Here is a 15,843-nt window from a genome sequence, read left to right on the forward strand (position 1 = left end):
CCTTTTTCATATTTTCCACTCCCTCTTCGGTGTCTACTCTGTTACAAATCTTGGTATCATCTGCAAAAAGGCACACTTTTCCTTCTAACCCTTCAGTAATGTCACTCACAAACATATTGAACAGGATTGGCCCCAGCACCGAACCCTGAGGGACTCCACTACTCACTTTTCCGTCCTTCGAGCGACTTCCATTAACCACCACCCTCTGGCGTCTGTCCGACAGCCAGTTTCTGACCTAGTTCACCACTTTGGGTCCTAACTTCAGCCCTTCAAGTTTGTTCAACAGCCTCCTATGAGGAACTGTATCAAAGGCTTTGCTGAAATCCAAGTAAATTACATCTAGCATATGTCCTCGATCCAGCTCTCTGGTCACCCAATCAAAAAATTCAATCAGGTTCGTTTGGCACGATTTACCTTTTGTAAAGCCATGTTGCCTCGGATCCTTTAACCCATTAGATTCAAGGAAGTACACTATCCTTTCTTTCAGCAACACTTCCATTATTTTTCCAACAACTGAAGTGAGGCTCAGCGGCCTGTAGTTTCCTGCTTCATCCCTGTGACCACTTTTATGAATAGGGACCACATCCGCTGTCCTCCATTCCCCAGGAATCACTCCCATCTCCAGAGATTTGTTGAACAAGTCTTTAATAGGACTCGCCAGAACCTCTCTGAGCTCCCTTAGTATCCTGGGATGGATCCCGTCTGGTCCCATCACTTTGTCCACCTTCAGTTTTTCAAGTGAACGGCGCAGAATCTACTCCATTTTCTCGTGTAACTTTGCCAGACAATCTCAGTCCTTCTCCAGGATTTTCTTCTGTGAACACAGAACAGAAGTATTTATATAGCACATTTGCTTTCTCCTCATCACTCTCCACATATTGGTTCCCAGCATCTTTTAGCCTAGCAATTCCATTTTTCATCTTCCTCCTTTCACTAATATATCTGAAAAAAATTTTGTCTCCCTTTTTTACATTTTTAGCCATTTGTTCTTCCGCCTGTGCTTTCACCAGACATATCTCTCTCTTGGCTTCTTTCAGTTTCACCCTATAGTCCTTTCTGCTCTCCTCTTCTTGTTTTTTTTTTTATATTTCACGAACGCCAACTCTTTCGCCTTTATTTTCTCAGCCACTAGGTTGGAGAACCATATCGGCTTCCTTTTTCTCTTGTTTTTATTGATTTTCTTCACATAAAGGTCCATAGCCATTTTTATCGCGCCTTTCAGCTTAGACCACTGTCTTTCCACTTCTCTTATGTCCTCCCATCCTAACAGCTCTTTCTTCAGGTACTCTCCCATTGCATTAAAGTCCATACGTTTGAAATCTAGGACTTTAAGTATCGTGCGGCCGCTCTCCACTTTAGCCGTTATATCAAACCAAACCGTTTGATGATCGCTACTTCCCAAGTGAGCACCCACTCGAACATTAGAGATAATCTCTCCATTTGTGAGGACCAGATCCAATATCGCTTTTTCCCTTGTGGGTACCGTCACCATTTGAGCAGAGCCTCTTGAAAGGCATCCACAATCTCCCTACTTCTTTCTGATTCCGCCGACGGAACATTCCAGTCCGCATCTGGCAGGTTGAAATCTCCCAACAGCAGAACCTCCTCTTTCCTTCCAAACTTTTGGATATCCACAATCAGATCCTTATCAATTTGCTGCGATTGAGTCAGAGGTCTGTAGACTACACCCACATAGATAGAAGTTCCATCTTCTCTTTTCAGAGCAATCCATATCGCTTCTTCTTCTCCCCAGGTCCCTTGCATTTCGGTTGCTTGGATATTGATGTTTACATAGAGAGCTACTCCTCCACCTTTTAGACCATCTCTGTCCTTCCTAAAAAGCTTATATCCCGGTATGTTTGCATCCCATCCATGTGATTCACTGAACCATGTCTTTGTGATAGCGACAATATCTAGATCTGCCTCTAACATCAGGGCTTGCAGATCATGAACTTTGTTGCTTAGACTGCGAGCATTTGTGGTCATCGCTTTCCAGCTATTTTTCAGCAATAATCTCCTTTTTTGTATGGATTTTTGTTTCGTTTCATGTTCCGTTGTTAAAATACAATAGTACTCACAAATGTAGGAACTTTCATTTTAAAGGTCTTAGAATAGAATATAATTACCTCAAAAATGTATTGGAGGATTTATATAGGAAAAAGAAGATTTTGTGGAAGTGGGTTGGCCACTCCCCTTCTCTTACACTGAGACAAAGGATCGGAACCAGTTGAGGACACTTTCTGATATTCCGAAGGAGTCTAGGTGGAGTAGTAGCAAATCTTGGTTCACTAGGCACTGCTGAGGTCCAGTTGAAGTATGAGTGTGTTTAATCACTTGCTTAATATACTGTATAGGTAATTGAGGAGGGAGATGATTAGCATTCCAGGGCTGAATGACGGACTGAAGCCTGATTGGGATTCATGGAGCAGGTGGATCTATTTCTCTGGTCATCCAGTCAAAGAATTCAATCAGATTCAACACGATTTACCTCTAGTAAAACCATGTTGTTTTGGATCTTGTAACCCATTTGATTCTAGGAATTTCACTATCCTGTCCTTCAGCAACACTTCCATTATTTTTCCAATAACTGTAGTCAGTCAGAAAGTGTAAATGCAGCTATTCTGAATAAATGGTCTCAAAATTCCATCCTGCTATGTTTACTTATATATACCTAATATATGAGGACACATCTCTACTTGCATATGATTGGTCAAGAATATTTGATACCATATAAGGCACTTGCATGCATATTGGGAGAGTGTCTTTCCCCCTCACACAAGGATTTCTAAAAGTTACATTCTAATACTAACTTACATCATTTATAAAAATACAGAAGAAAAAGTATTGCAATATATTTACAAAGGAAAATTATCCATACACACAGCTTTAAATCATTCCCTTAAAAGTCAAACTGCTGCTCCCATGTTACTGAGTGATTATGCAGCATGCACTGAGAGATGCTTCCTGAAATCTCACAGCTACAAAGTTCAATCTGAAGACACACTATCTGACAAGTTAAACAACATAATCTCCATTGAGGGCTATACCCTTAGTCCAGCTATTTTTCCTATAATACGAGAAAAACTGGAAACTCACTGGACTAAGGGCTCCTTTTATCAAGCCATACTAGCGGGGTTAGAGCGTGTGACTTTTAATCACGCGCTAACCCCCGCGCTGGCCAAAAAACTACCGCCTGCTCAAGGCAGGTGTTAGCGGCTAGCGTGACCGGCGGTTTAACATGCGCTAATACACGCGTTAAACCACTAGCGTGGCTTGAGAAAAGGAGCCCTAAATGTATAGCCCTCGATGGAGACTATGTTGTTTAACTTGCTTTTTTTATTTTACCAAACTTTTCAAACCAACCTCATATTTACCACACATTCCTTTATTTCCACTGGGTGCTATTGGCAAAATAATATGCATTAAACTGAATTGATGTTACTGCAGAATTTAAAAAAAAAAAAAATCATTACTGTGACTTAAGAGATGGTTTCTGAAGATCATCTAACTTATCCCCCTCCCCCTAGCAGAGATTGCAGGAAAGCCTCGGATGGGAAACATGCCAAAGTCTTTTAGACCAAATCTGCTATGTTCTTTTACTCTATTGGTTCGAGTTCTCCAACACTTTGTTGTCTGATTCTTGACCCTGATCTTTAAAGTCAGGCTTGGGAGTATAGAAGTAAGTATAATATAGGAAGAAACAGATTATAATAAGCCACTATGTCATTCTGGACTGATTGTTAACAGAACAACCTAGAGTTTTTCATCCCCTCCCCACAAACACAGTTCAAATAGAATATGTCTTGCTATTCCTTCCAACCCAAAAGAAGTTGGAAAGAAATACACAAAAGGGCTCAAGAATGTTATGTTATGTTATATTTCATGTTCTGCCAAATCCTTGTAGAGAAGAGTTGAAGGCAGGTTACAAATAACATAAATAACACTGGTCAACAAGCATTTTGCTATTAGATTTCTGTCACTTGTACCTTAACAAGAGCCACATGCTGACTCTAAATCTGAAAACAGTTTTTGTCTATCACATCCTATTTTTAAGTTATGCGTCAGTTTGTGTTTATATCATTTTGTCAATAACGCTACAGTGAAGCATTGGTATTTTACTGTTTCTGTAACACAATATTGCATTTTAGGACAGCTCATTGATCACATATTCCAGTAATTTGAAAGTTTATACTGAAAAGTGATTGTGCTGCTTTTTCTACCTGTGAATTTTTATATTTTGTTTGTTTTTGTCTAAGATATTATAATTATTATGAACAGACGAGGTTGTGTTAACCATCCTGATCATTTCTGTTATGTCTGTGGACAATTTACTGCACAAGATCAGTAAAAGAATCTGTCCAGCAGACTTCAAAGTGCATACAAGCATTATTTTGGCTGTAAAGTTGGCGACCAAGATAAAGCATAGGCACCTCATGTGTGTTGCACTGTCTGCTATTCCGGATTAACGCAGTGGCTGAATAGGAAACGGAAGAAGATGCCTTTCGCTGTACTCATGGTGTGGCATGAGCCAACAAATCATCACTCAGACTGTTATTTTTGCATGACAAAAATGGCTGGATTCACAAAGATGAATAAATCAAAAATTGTGTATCTTGATTGCCTGTCAGCAATAAACCCGTTCCTCATGATTCAGAGAATCTAGTTCTAATTCCTCCTTCCACATTTGCAGCACAACGTACTGAAAGTTCAGATGAAGAATGTGCCTCTGCTGCTGTGGAGGAGTTGTATGAACCTGAAGTGGATGAAAACCAACCTCACCTGCTAACTCAAGAAGATCTTAATGATCTGGTTAGAGACTTGTCACTGTCAAAGGAGAAAGCAGAATTGTTGGGTTAAAGGCTGAAGCAATGGAATCTTTTAAGGCAAGACACCAAAATATATTTTTCTGTGATCGTCACACCATCCTGGCTTTCTAATACCAAATGGAAGGAAACATTTGTTTCTGTACTGATATTAAAGGTCTCATGCATGAACTTGTTTATGAACATATTTCTTCTTATTGTCTTTGTGTTTATTTTCAGAATAAACTCCTTAACACAAGTTTGGTGGGACACAGTTCATACTTGCAATATTGTGCTGATATGGCAAACTGTCTAAAAAATCAGTAACATGTATCTCAGAAACCTGATGTGCTAGCTGAATTTCAATTACAGATCTGAAATTAGCATCATTAACCCCCTCCTTTACTAATGCATAGCGCGGGTTTTAGCGCTGACAGTAACTGCTCCAACGCTCATAGGAATTCTATGAGCGTCAAAGCCGTTACCGTTATTGCCGGCACTAAAACCCATGCTACGTGTTAATAAAGGAGGGGGTATATTAACTAAGAACACTTCTTAAGCTCTCAGTGGCAAAGAAAATATTTTTTTTTGTTGACCAGTGTAATACAAAGAACTTACTTACATATAAGCCAGGGTGGATAAAAAACGATTATTTAAATCTGATTTTTTTTTAATGCTTTTCCGAGGAAAAAAAGATCTTTCTAAAAATAATTTTCTGTTTAAGATAGTTTCAAGTTTATTGTAGTTTTGATTTAAACGCAATATCAAGTATTTTCAATGCGTATAACAATAATAAAAATTGGGGGGAACAAATAAAATCATTTGAGACAATAAACATACAAACCTATCCATAGTTAATTAAAGATACATAAGGAATATCAGGAAAAACTACATTTGTTTTAAAAGAAAAAAAAACGAAAATAAAAAAACATTTAGGAAAGGAACATCAGGAAGATACATTTTATTGCAAAAGTTATTCATCATGAAAAAAGGATTTGTTTTTAATTATATAGCCATGAGGCTATATATTCATGCAGGTAAGAGTGGCCAAAAGAGACTATGAGGAAAAAGTAGCCAAGGAGGCAAAAAACTTCAAGCCGTTCTTTCGATATATTAAGGGGAAACGACCTGCGAAGGAAGCGGTGGGGCCATTGGATGACCAAGGGAATGCTAAAAGAAGACAAAGCTGTCACCGACAACTAAACACATTTTTTGCGTCTGTGTTTACCGAAGAGGATATACACAACATACCGGAAGCCGACAGGCTATATGTGGTAAATGAAGACGGGAAACTGACAGGGTTGACGGTCAGTCTAGAAGAGGTATGCAGGCAGACTGATAGGCTTAAAAATGATAAATCCCCAGGATAGGATGGCATCCATCCGAGGGTAATCATGGAACTGAAAGGGGCTATAGCTGAACTGCTTCAACTAATAGCAAATCTGTCAATCAAATCAAGAAGGATTTTGAAAGACTGGAAGATGGCGAATGTTACGCCAATCTTCAAGAAAGGTTTGAGGGGTGATCCGGGAAACTACAGACCAGTGAATCTGACCTCGGTACCAGGAAAGATGGTAGAGGCGCTGATAAAGGACCACATCATTTGAGCACCTTGATGGATACAATCTGATGAGGACCAGCCAGCACGGCTTCAGCAAAGGAAGATCTTGCTCGATGAACTTGCTGCACTTCTTTGAGGGAGTAAACAGGCAGAGACAAAAGCGACCTGGTCGACATTGTATATCTGGATTTTCAGAAGGCGTTTGACAAGGTTCCACATGAAAGACTACTTCGAAAAATTGCGAGCCATGGAATCGAGGGTGGAATACTCACGTGGATTAAAAACTGGCTAGCAGATAGGAAACAGAGAGTGGAGGTAAATGGACAATACTCGGATTGGAAAAGCGTCACCAGTGGAGTGCCACAGGGTTCAGTGCTTGGACCCATGCTCTTCAACATATTTATAAACAATCTGGAAATTGGTACGACGAGTGAGGTGATTAAGTGAGGTGATTAAATTTGCAGACGATACTAAGTTATTCAGAGTAGTGAAGACGCAGGAGGATTGCGAAGATCTGCAATGTGACATAAACATGCTCAAGAAATGGGCCGCAACATGGCAAATGTTTTAACGTGGATAAGTGTAAGGTGATGCATGTCGGTAACAAAAATCTTATACACAAATACAGGCTATCTGGGGCGGTACTTGGAGAGATCCCCCAGGAAAGAGACTTGGGAGTGCTGGTCGACAAGTCGATGAAGCCGTCCATGCAATGTGCGGCGGTGGCGAAAAGAGCAAACAGAATGCTAGGAATGATTAAGAAGGGGATCATGAACAGAACGGAGAAGGTTATCATGCCGCTGTTCCAGGCCATGGTGCGCCCTCACCTGGAATACTGCGTCCAGCCATACATGAGAAGGACATGGTACTATTCGAAAGGGTTCAGAGAAGAGTAACTAAAATGGTTAAGGGGCTGGAGGAGCTGGCGTACAGCGAGAGATTAGAGAAACTTGGCCTCTTCTTCCTTGAAAAGAGGAGACTGAGAAGGGACATGATCGAAACATTCAAGATACTGAAGGGAATAGACTTAGTAGATAAAGACAGGTTGTTCACTCTCTAAAGTTAAAAGGGGATAGATTCTGTACAAACGTAAAGAAGTTCTTCTTCACCCAGAGAGTGGTGGAAAACTGGAACGCTCTTCCAGAGGCTGTTATAGGGGAAAACTCCCTCCAGGGATTCAAGACAAAGTTAGACAAGTTCCTGCTGATCCGGATCGTACGGAGGTAGGGCTGATCTCAGTTAGGGCACTGATCTTTGACCTAGGGGCTGCCGCTGGAGCGGACTGCTGTGCACGATGGACCACTGGTCTGACCCAGCAGCGGCAATTCTTATGTTCTTATGAATGAATTCAATTAATGCAAATTTTTGCCACTGAAGCACAAATAGAGGTATGTGGCTTGTAAGGACATCCAGTCCCGGGCTGTGCCCTGATGCTTTTTCTCCTATTTTGAGTTTATGTTGGATTTCAACAGGATTTTTCATCTTGTGCACAACTTGTAAGTTCTTGTTTTCTGTGAAAGGTTATTAGTAGTGATTGACTATATTCCACTAGGTTCTTGATATTGTTTAAGAACTGGGCTCAATTCCCACTGCAGTTCCTTGTTATTTTGGGCATCATTTAACCTTCCATTGTTCCAGATACTTTAGAATCCCAGTTAATCAGTATTCAACTAACTGGCATTCTCAATCAACGAGCAAAAAAATTGCTGGTAAAAAAATAATTGTTTCCCGTGCTTCTCCCACAACAACCTCCAAAGTCGTGTGCTCCTGCCCCAACAACCCCTCCTCCCTTCCTCCAGCTCCCGAAGCATCAACGACAACCAAAAATCTCCCTCCCTCCAGCCCCCAAAGCAACAGCAGCCACAAATCTCCCTCCTTCATTCCCTCCAGTCCCCGAAGCATCAGCAGCAACCACAAATTTCCCTCCCTCGCAGTGGCAGCCACAAATCTCCCTCCCTTCCTCTAGCCCACCAAAGAATTAGCAGCAGACACAAATCTCCCTCCTTCCTTCCCTCCAGCCCCCAAAGCAGCAGCCAGTCCTGAAAGCACCCCTTCCTCCAGCCCCCAAAGCAGCAGCCAGTCCTGAAAGCACCCCTTCCTCTGGCCCCCAAAGCAGCAGGCAGCTGGTCCTGACAACCCCTTTTCCTTCCCCCCACTCCTCCAAAGCAGAAGAATTGGTCCCAACAAACCCCCCCCCCACACACACACACACACACTTAATCGAAGCAGTAGCAGCAGTCAGTGAGCATAGGCAGTGCCATAAACAGGCTGCTTGCAGCCAGCCCTGGCAGGATAATGACCATGCAACAGAAGCACAAGTGCTGTATCAAATAAGTGTTTTAATCAAATAGTAAATCAATAGTCAGCTTACATGATTGGCATCAATAAAATGATTGTACAGCAATGTGCCAAGGGAAGGAATTAGCTAGATACTAGTAATATATGAAAATTCAGTTCCCTCTAAGTCCATTTCCTTATTCTTGGCCTTTTATCCCTTTAGCCTGGAATGTCATGGTCTCATTCTGATTGGAGGTTACATTTTCAAATTAGTGACTGGTTGTTCTAAAGGTAACTTTGGGTCAGTACAAGGCTTCGGGTGTTGTCAAAAACAACTTCACTATCTACCATGACAGTGTTTCTCTGGTGCTGAGGTCAAGATACCCTGAGCTTAATTTTTTTTAATTAATTTTTTTTTTAAATTCTTATATACCGCCAAAGCCATAGAAGTTCGAGGCGGTTTACAGCAAGAAGCGCTGGACAATCAGCGAAGAGGTTACAGTCAAAGTCAGCAATACAATCTTACATAATGAAGGAATATGAAAGCTATATAGTTCATTAGGGTTACTGGTTGAGTAAGCAGAGCTGAGTAGATTCTTAGTTAAATCGATTGAACAAGCTCATTTTTACCAGTTTTCTAAAATTGAAGTAGGATGATGACAGCACGAAAATGTTACTAAGCCAATCGTTCCATTTGCCTGCCTGGAAGGCAAGAGTTCTGTCCAAGAATCTTTTGTAGTGGCAGGCTTTTATTGTCAGATAGGAGAACAGATGTATTTTTCGTGTGGGCCTAAGATAACTTGCCAGATTGAAGTGGGAAACCAGGTAAGTGGGGGCTAGGCCAAATATTGATTTGTAACACAGACAGGAGAACTTAAACAGGATTCGCGCCTCTAGGGGCAGCCAGTGGAGTTTTTGATAGTAGGGGCTTATGTGTTCCCATTTCTTCAGCCTAAAGATCAGCTAAACTGCCGAGTTTTGAATGACTCTGAGTCTTAGGATGGTTTTTTTTGTAGTATCCCAAGTAAATAATGTTGCAGTAATTGAGCAGGCTCAGGATGGAAGATTGAACCAGTAAGCGGAAGGATGGAGCATCAAAGTATTTTCTGATGGTTCTGAGTTTCCATAGTATCGAAAAGCATTTTTTAACTAATAAATCTGTGTGAGCATTTAGAGTGAGGTGGTGGTCCAGGGTGACTCCCAGGATTTTAATGAAGTGGTCAATAGGGAAGTCCTGATCATTCAAGGAGATCGATGGGTCTCTGATTTTGTCATTGGGGCTTGCAAAGAAAAATTTAGTTTTGTCGGTGTTGAGCTTCAATTTGAAGTCGGTCATCCTTAGTTCGATTTCCTTTAGAATGGATGATAGATGAATCTTAGTCTTGGAGATCAAAGTAGTAAGGGGAATAACAATGGTGATATCATCCACATAGATATAGAATTTAACCTTTAGGTTTTGAAGAAAGTTTCCCAATGAGGCAAGGTAGATGTTGAACAGAGTGGGCCCCCTTCTCCCAGTGGCCTCTTCTTCTGCTGCTTCTTAGGGATTGTGGTTATCAGTGCTTTCTTCATGTTGTGTACTTAGGTCATATGAGTTATCTTTAACCACCGCCCTTGTGGCTATCTTTCCAGGCCAGGTCATGTTGACCTGCTGTAGTTGTTTATTTTTGTGACCAGTGGTTCTTCTTAGAATTTTCCACAGCAGCTGTCTGCATGCTGTTAATAGCTCATGCAGTTTTGTGTGTCAGAGATGAAGTCTTTAGAATCCATTTTGTACTTGGCCTGTTTTTCCAGTTAGGACTAGTTTCTTAGTCCTGTGCCTAAGGGGTCTCATGAGGGGTCCTCTCTCACCTACCATGGCTGGCTGGAAGCAGCCTGTTTATGGTGCTGCCTCTGCTCACCAGATGCTGCTACTGCTTCGGGTGAGGGAAGGAGGGAGGGGGGGGGGGTTGTCAGGACCACTATCACTGCTGCTTCAGGAGCTGGAGGGAGGAAGGGGTGGGGGATTGTCAGGACCAGCTGCTGCTTTGGGGGCTGGAAGGAGGAAGATTTGTGGCTGCTTCTGCTTCAGGAGAGCTGCAGACAAGTAAGGGGGGGGGGGCCCAGACCCGTATTGAGGAAGGGAAGGCAGACCCAGGGGAGAGGAAGGTGGACCAAAAGTATAGGGGGGAAAGAGGGGACATGGATGCTGGATATGCTGGGTAAAGGGCATGGCGGGTGAGGGGAGATAGATGGATTGCTAGAACCATAAGAGTGGGGGAGGGGGGAGCGAAGGGGGGGGAGGAGAGAAAGTGACCAAGATCAGAAAGGAGGGTGAGAAGGAAGGAAAAGATGCTGGGCCTACAAGTGGAGTTAGGGGGATGATAGAGAGAATGACTCAGACCAGAAAGGGGAGATGAGAATTAAAACAAAACTGCAGCTGGAGTGATAGAGAGAATGGAGAAAGCTGGAACCTGAGAAGGAAAAGGCAGAAAGGAATTTCAGGCGAAAGGGGAATTCTTTGCTTTTATTTACTGTATTTTAATATTAATATCAAGTCAATACAGAGTTTATGGTATGTGGTATAATCAAGTTTCAAGTTTATTTATAATTTGGTATACCGACCATCATAGGTTTCTGGCCGGTTTACAATATTAGTTAGGCAATATATCAAATCCCATCTTTTTCACTTTTTTTTTTATCTGTATGGTACTCACAGCAAACTTACCACAACAGCATCAGAACAAAGAACACTTTGCTTCAGATTTCAACCTGGCCTCTTAACAGCAAACTGTTCTTCAAGTCTCAGGTAAACAGATTTTTAGGTCAAAGAATTTGTATCTGGATCATAACAGGATAAAAATTTTAGAGTTGAAAGCCACAGTCAATGCTGCAATTAAGATTCCTCTGCTAGCCAAATCTCCAAAAGTTGATTGGCATTTAAACTATTAGCAGATGACCGATTACCTGGAAACCCCCTCCTTCAAATGCTCTGCATCTTCCAGCTGGTAAATAATATACCATTGGCAGCATTCCCAGAATTTCCAGAAGATAGCTTTTAAAACAAATCAAGATGAGGGATCAGATATAATCTTTAATAAATCCTGAATTGCTCTTCCTACTGGTGGCTTTAAAGCACTTCCCATTTACCCTGCTGTGCCAGGTTATCTTCCTCAGGACACACTTGGTTCCAGTGATTTTCTGTGTGGTCTTCAAGCATTAAGGCCCAGATTCTCAAAACTTTAATGCCGTCACTAAACTTTTCCGGTGGTTTAGCTTGTATGCAGTTTAGTGGTGGATTATCAAAAGGGATTATTTCTCTTTTCAGCGAGGTTTCTAGCAGTCTCCAACACTGACATGCAAATGGGCTCTTCAATATTGAAATGAGCCCTTCGATGGATTCTTAAAAAAATGCTGAGCCATTTTCAAAAAGCGGTGTCAGTTTTTGGCAACAAAAATAAGTGACTGGTCCAGGGGTGCCGGCCAGTATCAGAGATTGCTAGAAAGCCCCTGTGTTGTGATGCAGTGGGAGAGATGCCCATTCTCTCCGCTGCATCACAACACCTCTTTCCTGCAGTGGTGGCGAACACATCATCCCCCCTTGCAGCAGGAGAGATGCCCACTTTCTCCTGCTGCACTAAACTGTTTTCTTTTTATTTTCCAAAGTGTAGAGTATGGTTTCTCTTTCTCTAGTGTTGCACTTCATGCAGCGTATGGCTTCTTCAGGTTTAATTTTTTGTCTACATATTTTAAGTTTGTTGTTGCTTACAGTTGTGTTATTCTATACAGGGGCCTTTTTGCAAATATGTTAGCTTTTTTGGTGTGTTTATTTATTTGCAGATAGCAGATGGAAAGGGTGGGCAGTGGCACTGAGCCCAAATTGGGTGGTTACCAAATTTTCTCCCCACTCTCTCACTTCTTCCTACTCAAACACAAAATATAAATTGGTGGGCTTCCCAAAGCCCTGCCAACTGAAGATCTCTTCCTCTAGGAAGGAAGGGGGGATTTGGTCAGAGATGTTTGGAGGTTGCATAGAAAAAAACCTACACTGGCACTAGTATGGTAATCTTTGTTGTTTGTTTTGAATTTTAAACTAAAAGAAGTAAATAAGAAAATGGGTAAATAATTTAAACTAAAAGAAGTAAATAAGAAAATGGGTAAATAAATGGGGGCGGAGCAGTGGGTGTGGAAGAGGGATGGGCATGGTGGGGTGTGGAAGGGGGCCCAGTGAATTTGTGTGCCTAGGGCCCTCAACAAATTAATCCTGCCCTGATTAATCCTGCCCTTCCTCTAGCTCAACCACCAGTCCTAGCATCTGCCACCATCAGACCTCTTCTCCCATCACCATCTGCCAGAAACAGCCCCCTTATCCTTCTTCTAGCCAAGTCATGAGATCTTTCTTCCGACTCAATATCCAGCCTCAATATCAGCCCCCCTTCTCCCATCTATAGCATCAGACTTTCTCTTAATCTATCTGCTGACAGCATTAGTTTCCTTCTCTTTCTCCTGTCCTCTCCCCGATCCAGCACTTTCCCTAGTCTAGTCCATCATTCTTGTCCAGCACTACCCCTTTCTCTTGTTCCTTTGCCCACTTCCCTGAAAATATAGTCTGGCATTATTCCTCATTCCCCACAAGTGGTCCACCACCTGCCTCCCCTGTTTCCTTCCCCTCCTCCCATATGGTTCATTATGGGATAGATTCACTAAGCTTTGAGAGCCTTCTCCGACTAGTTTGCGAGCCTTCTCCGATCCCGATCCGATTCACTAACCTCCTGGCCGATCAACCTCCCACCCGATCCAATCCGTGCATGCAAATGAGGGGAAATGGCATGCAAAGTAGGAGGCAGCGATTCACTAAACAGAAGAAGGAACACCGACTGGGCTTACCGATCCAAAAAGAAGCGACTTTTGAGGACCAGTCGCTCACATCCTTGCTGACTGTCCTGCTCTCTGCTGCACTGAAATCCCAGCCCTGAAATAATAAAACATCTCCCTTGTGCAAAAAGAGCCCTGCCTCTCTGCGAACCTGTGTTTTTAACCCGTGGGTTTAAAACAGGGCTGCACTACGGCGTGTTCTGCTTTATTAAAGAGAGATCTGGGACTTGTGAGAAATGATTTCCGTGCCTTGCCCGGGGCACTTTCGGATCTGTGCGGCGTTAATAAAAATGTCTGCAGTGCTCTAACTGACTCCATGGAGTCTGAGGAGCAGAGCAGGGCTCAGCCAGCCAGGCCCGACCCGTCCCGGCCTTTCCTGCCAGGCGCTTGGATCCTGCCCAGGCCTGTTGTATTCCTCTTGTGCTCCCCTATTCCCTGATCCATGCTTTTCGGCGCATGCGTCTGGATCACTCTGCAACAATCCGTGGGGTTGGAGTGGGGCGTACCTCCAATCACATTAATTTGCATAGGGACTCGTAGTGAATAGGTCACCAGGCCAAGGATCAGCTTGGTGAGTTTAGTGAATCTAGGCCTATGATTTTTCCTTCCTTTCCCCACCCCTAAATGCAGTCCATCATGATCTTCACTTCTCACTATCTCCTGGTGATCTACTCTCTCCACTCAGCAATAGCCATAGAAGCCAACTTTTAAAAATTATTGGGAGTGCTAAACCCAATGGAAATTACTCCTCCCTGAACACAGTGAAAGAGTTTGCTCAATATCAGGGGCGCTCAAGCACCCACAGAGCTGGCTCCTATTGCGATAGCGTATGACATCCACTGCGGAGCCTCCAGCTTTAGGCGCGCGGCACGTACTTGCCAAGCCCCGCCCCCGTCTGACCTACTTTCCCGTTGATGCACGAGAGGGAGGGAGAGACTCGGCACAGACGTGCAACGCTCGCTCCGCGGTGGACTGCTGGACTCGCGCTGCTGCCCCTGAGTTTTTCATTCGTTGTTGCTCCGCCCTTTGTGACGTATTTGCCTCGGCCGCCTCGCGCTCTCTGCCCAAAAGCTGTAAAGGTGCTTGGAGAAGGACAGCGGTGCCTCCGTGTCAGGCAGCTGGCATGAACTGCTGCTGGCCAACTCGAAAGCACCCTTGGAGGTAGGGGGCGCGAGCGGAGAGCTTGAGGAAGAGGAGGGAAATGCCGAGCCGTGAGAGGGGAAGAGAGGAGGAGGAGACGCGCCGCACCAGGGAGAATGGAAGAGGGAGGGGGAGGGTCCTTGAATGTAGGTGAAGAGGGGTGCTCGGCTCGCGCGCGCAGTCAAAGGCTGAGAAACGGGGGAGACTTGCAATATATAATTTCCTTGTTCCTTCTTTGCCAACTGTGGCACATTTTCCTTTGGTCGGTTCATTGTGTATCTACGTTGTAAACGTGGGCAGGTTGCTTTTATTTATCCACGTCCTTAGGGGATTACCAAGGGTTTCTGTTTCGGTGTCGTCGGTCTAGAATTCCCTGTTTTTAACTTCTGTGTTGTTGAGGCGTTGTTAGAACAATCCAAAATACGGTCGACTATAAGTGTGGTCTTATTGTAGGTTTGTTTATCCATAATTTTTAATTTTTGTTTTTATTAATCATGAAGAGCCAAAGTTGTAGAAAGGCCTTATGCGTGAGTGCAAATCTTAGTTTTAGGCAAATGTGTACACAGTGGGGCTAATGTAATTAAGCACCAATAATGTGTTGGTTCAGGATTTTCTTGTATTACCGTTATTGTCCAATGCAGTAATTGTATTAGTGCAAATAATTCTGCAGGAATACCACTGTGATAAAGGATGATGCAGTTGGAAGCAATACCTAGTTTTACCAGATTGTATGCCATTATTATTTTTTTCATGCTAAATTTTATGTCCTTTATTGTTTTTTTATATTTAAGTATTTTATTGATTTCAATATAACATCAAGTAAAACTTGTACAGAAAGCAAATTTAACCAAACATACTACAATCATATAAATCCATACTTAACAAATTAAGTAGTTTACAAGAAAAAAACTATTATGGTGAAATTAGCTCAAGTCCTCTTTAGAGCCAATAATTAATTTGCGAGAAAAAACAAGAAAACAACCAAAAGAAGTAAAAGTGTGCCTATAGATCAGGTTGGGAGTTACTATTTTCTTTAGAGCTCAAGTTGAATTTTCTCCTTGTCCAGAGGGGACATAGCCAGAAAGTTAATCAAATGTTGAGGCTCAAAGAATACATATTTAATAGAATGATAACGGACAATGCACTTACAAGGATGTCTTAAATAAAAGGTAGTCCCCCCCCCAACGAGGTGACCTCCGGTTTCAAAAG

At 42.6% G+C, this 15,843-nt stretch overlaps 1 protein-coding gene across 2 annotated transcripts in view; it reads left to right on the forward strand.

Annotated features, from left to right (window-relative positions):
- The first annotated feature begins 14,401 nt into the window (after positions 1-14,401).
- Positions 14,402-15,843, forward strand: part of TMEM150C (transmembrane protein 150C) — a 91,717-nt gene continuing 90,275 nt past the window's right edge. Inside the window, exon 1 of one of the 2 annotated variants that reach the window (XM_033914458.1) lies at positions 14,402-14,655. The gene's annotated coding sequence lies outside the window, so the exon portion shown is untranslated. The remainder of the gene's footprint in view (positions 14,656-15,843) is intronic. The other variant, XM_033914436.1, reaches the window with a different exon arrangement.

This window comes from Geotrypetes seraphini, chromosome 1 (assembly GCF_902459505.1).
Source record: "Geotrypetes seraphini chromosome 1, aGeoSer1.1, whole genome shotgun sequence".
Classification (NCBI taxonomy): domain Eukaryota; kingdom Metazoa; phylum Chordata; class Amphibia; order Gymnophiona; family Dermophiidae; genus Geotrypetes; species Geotrypetes seraphini.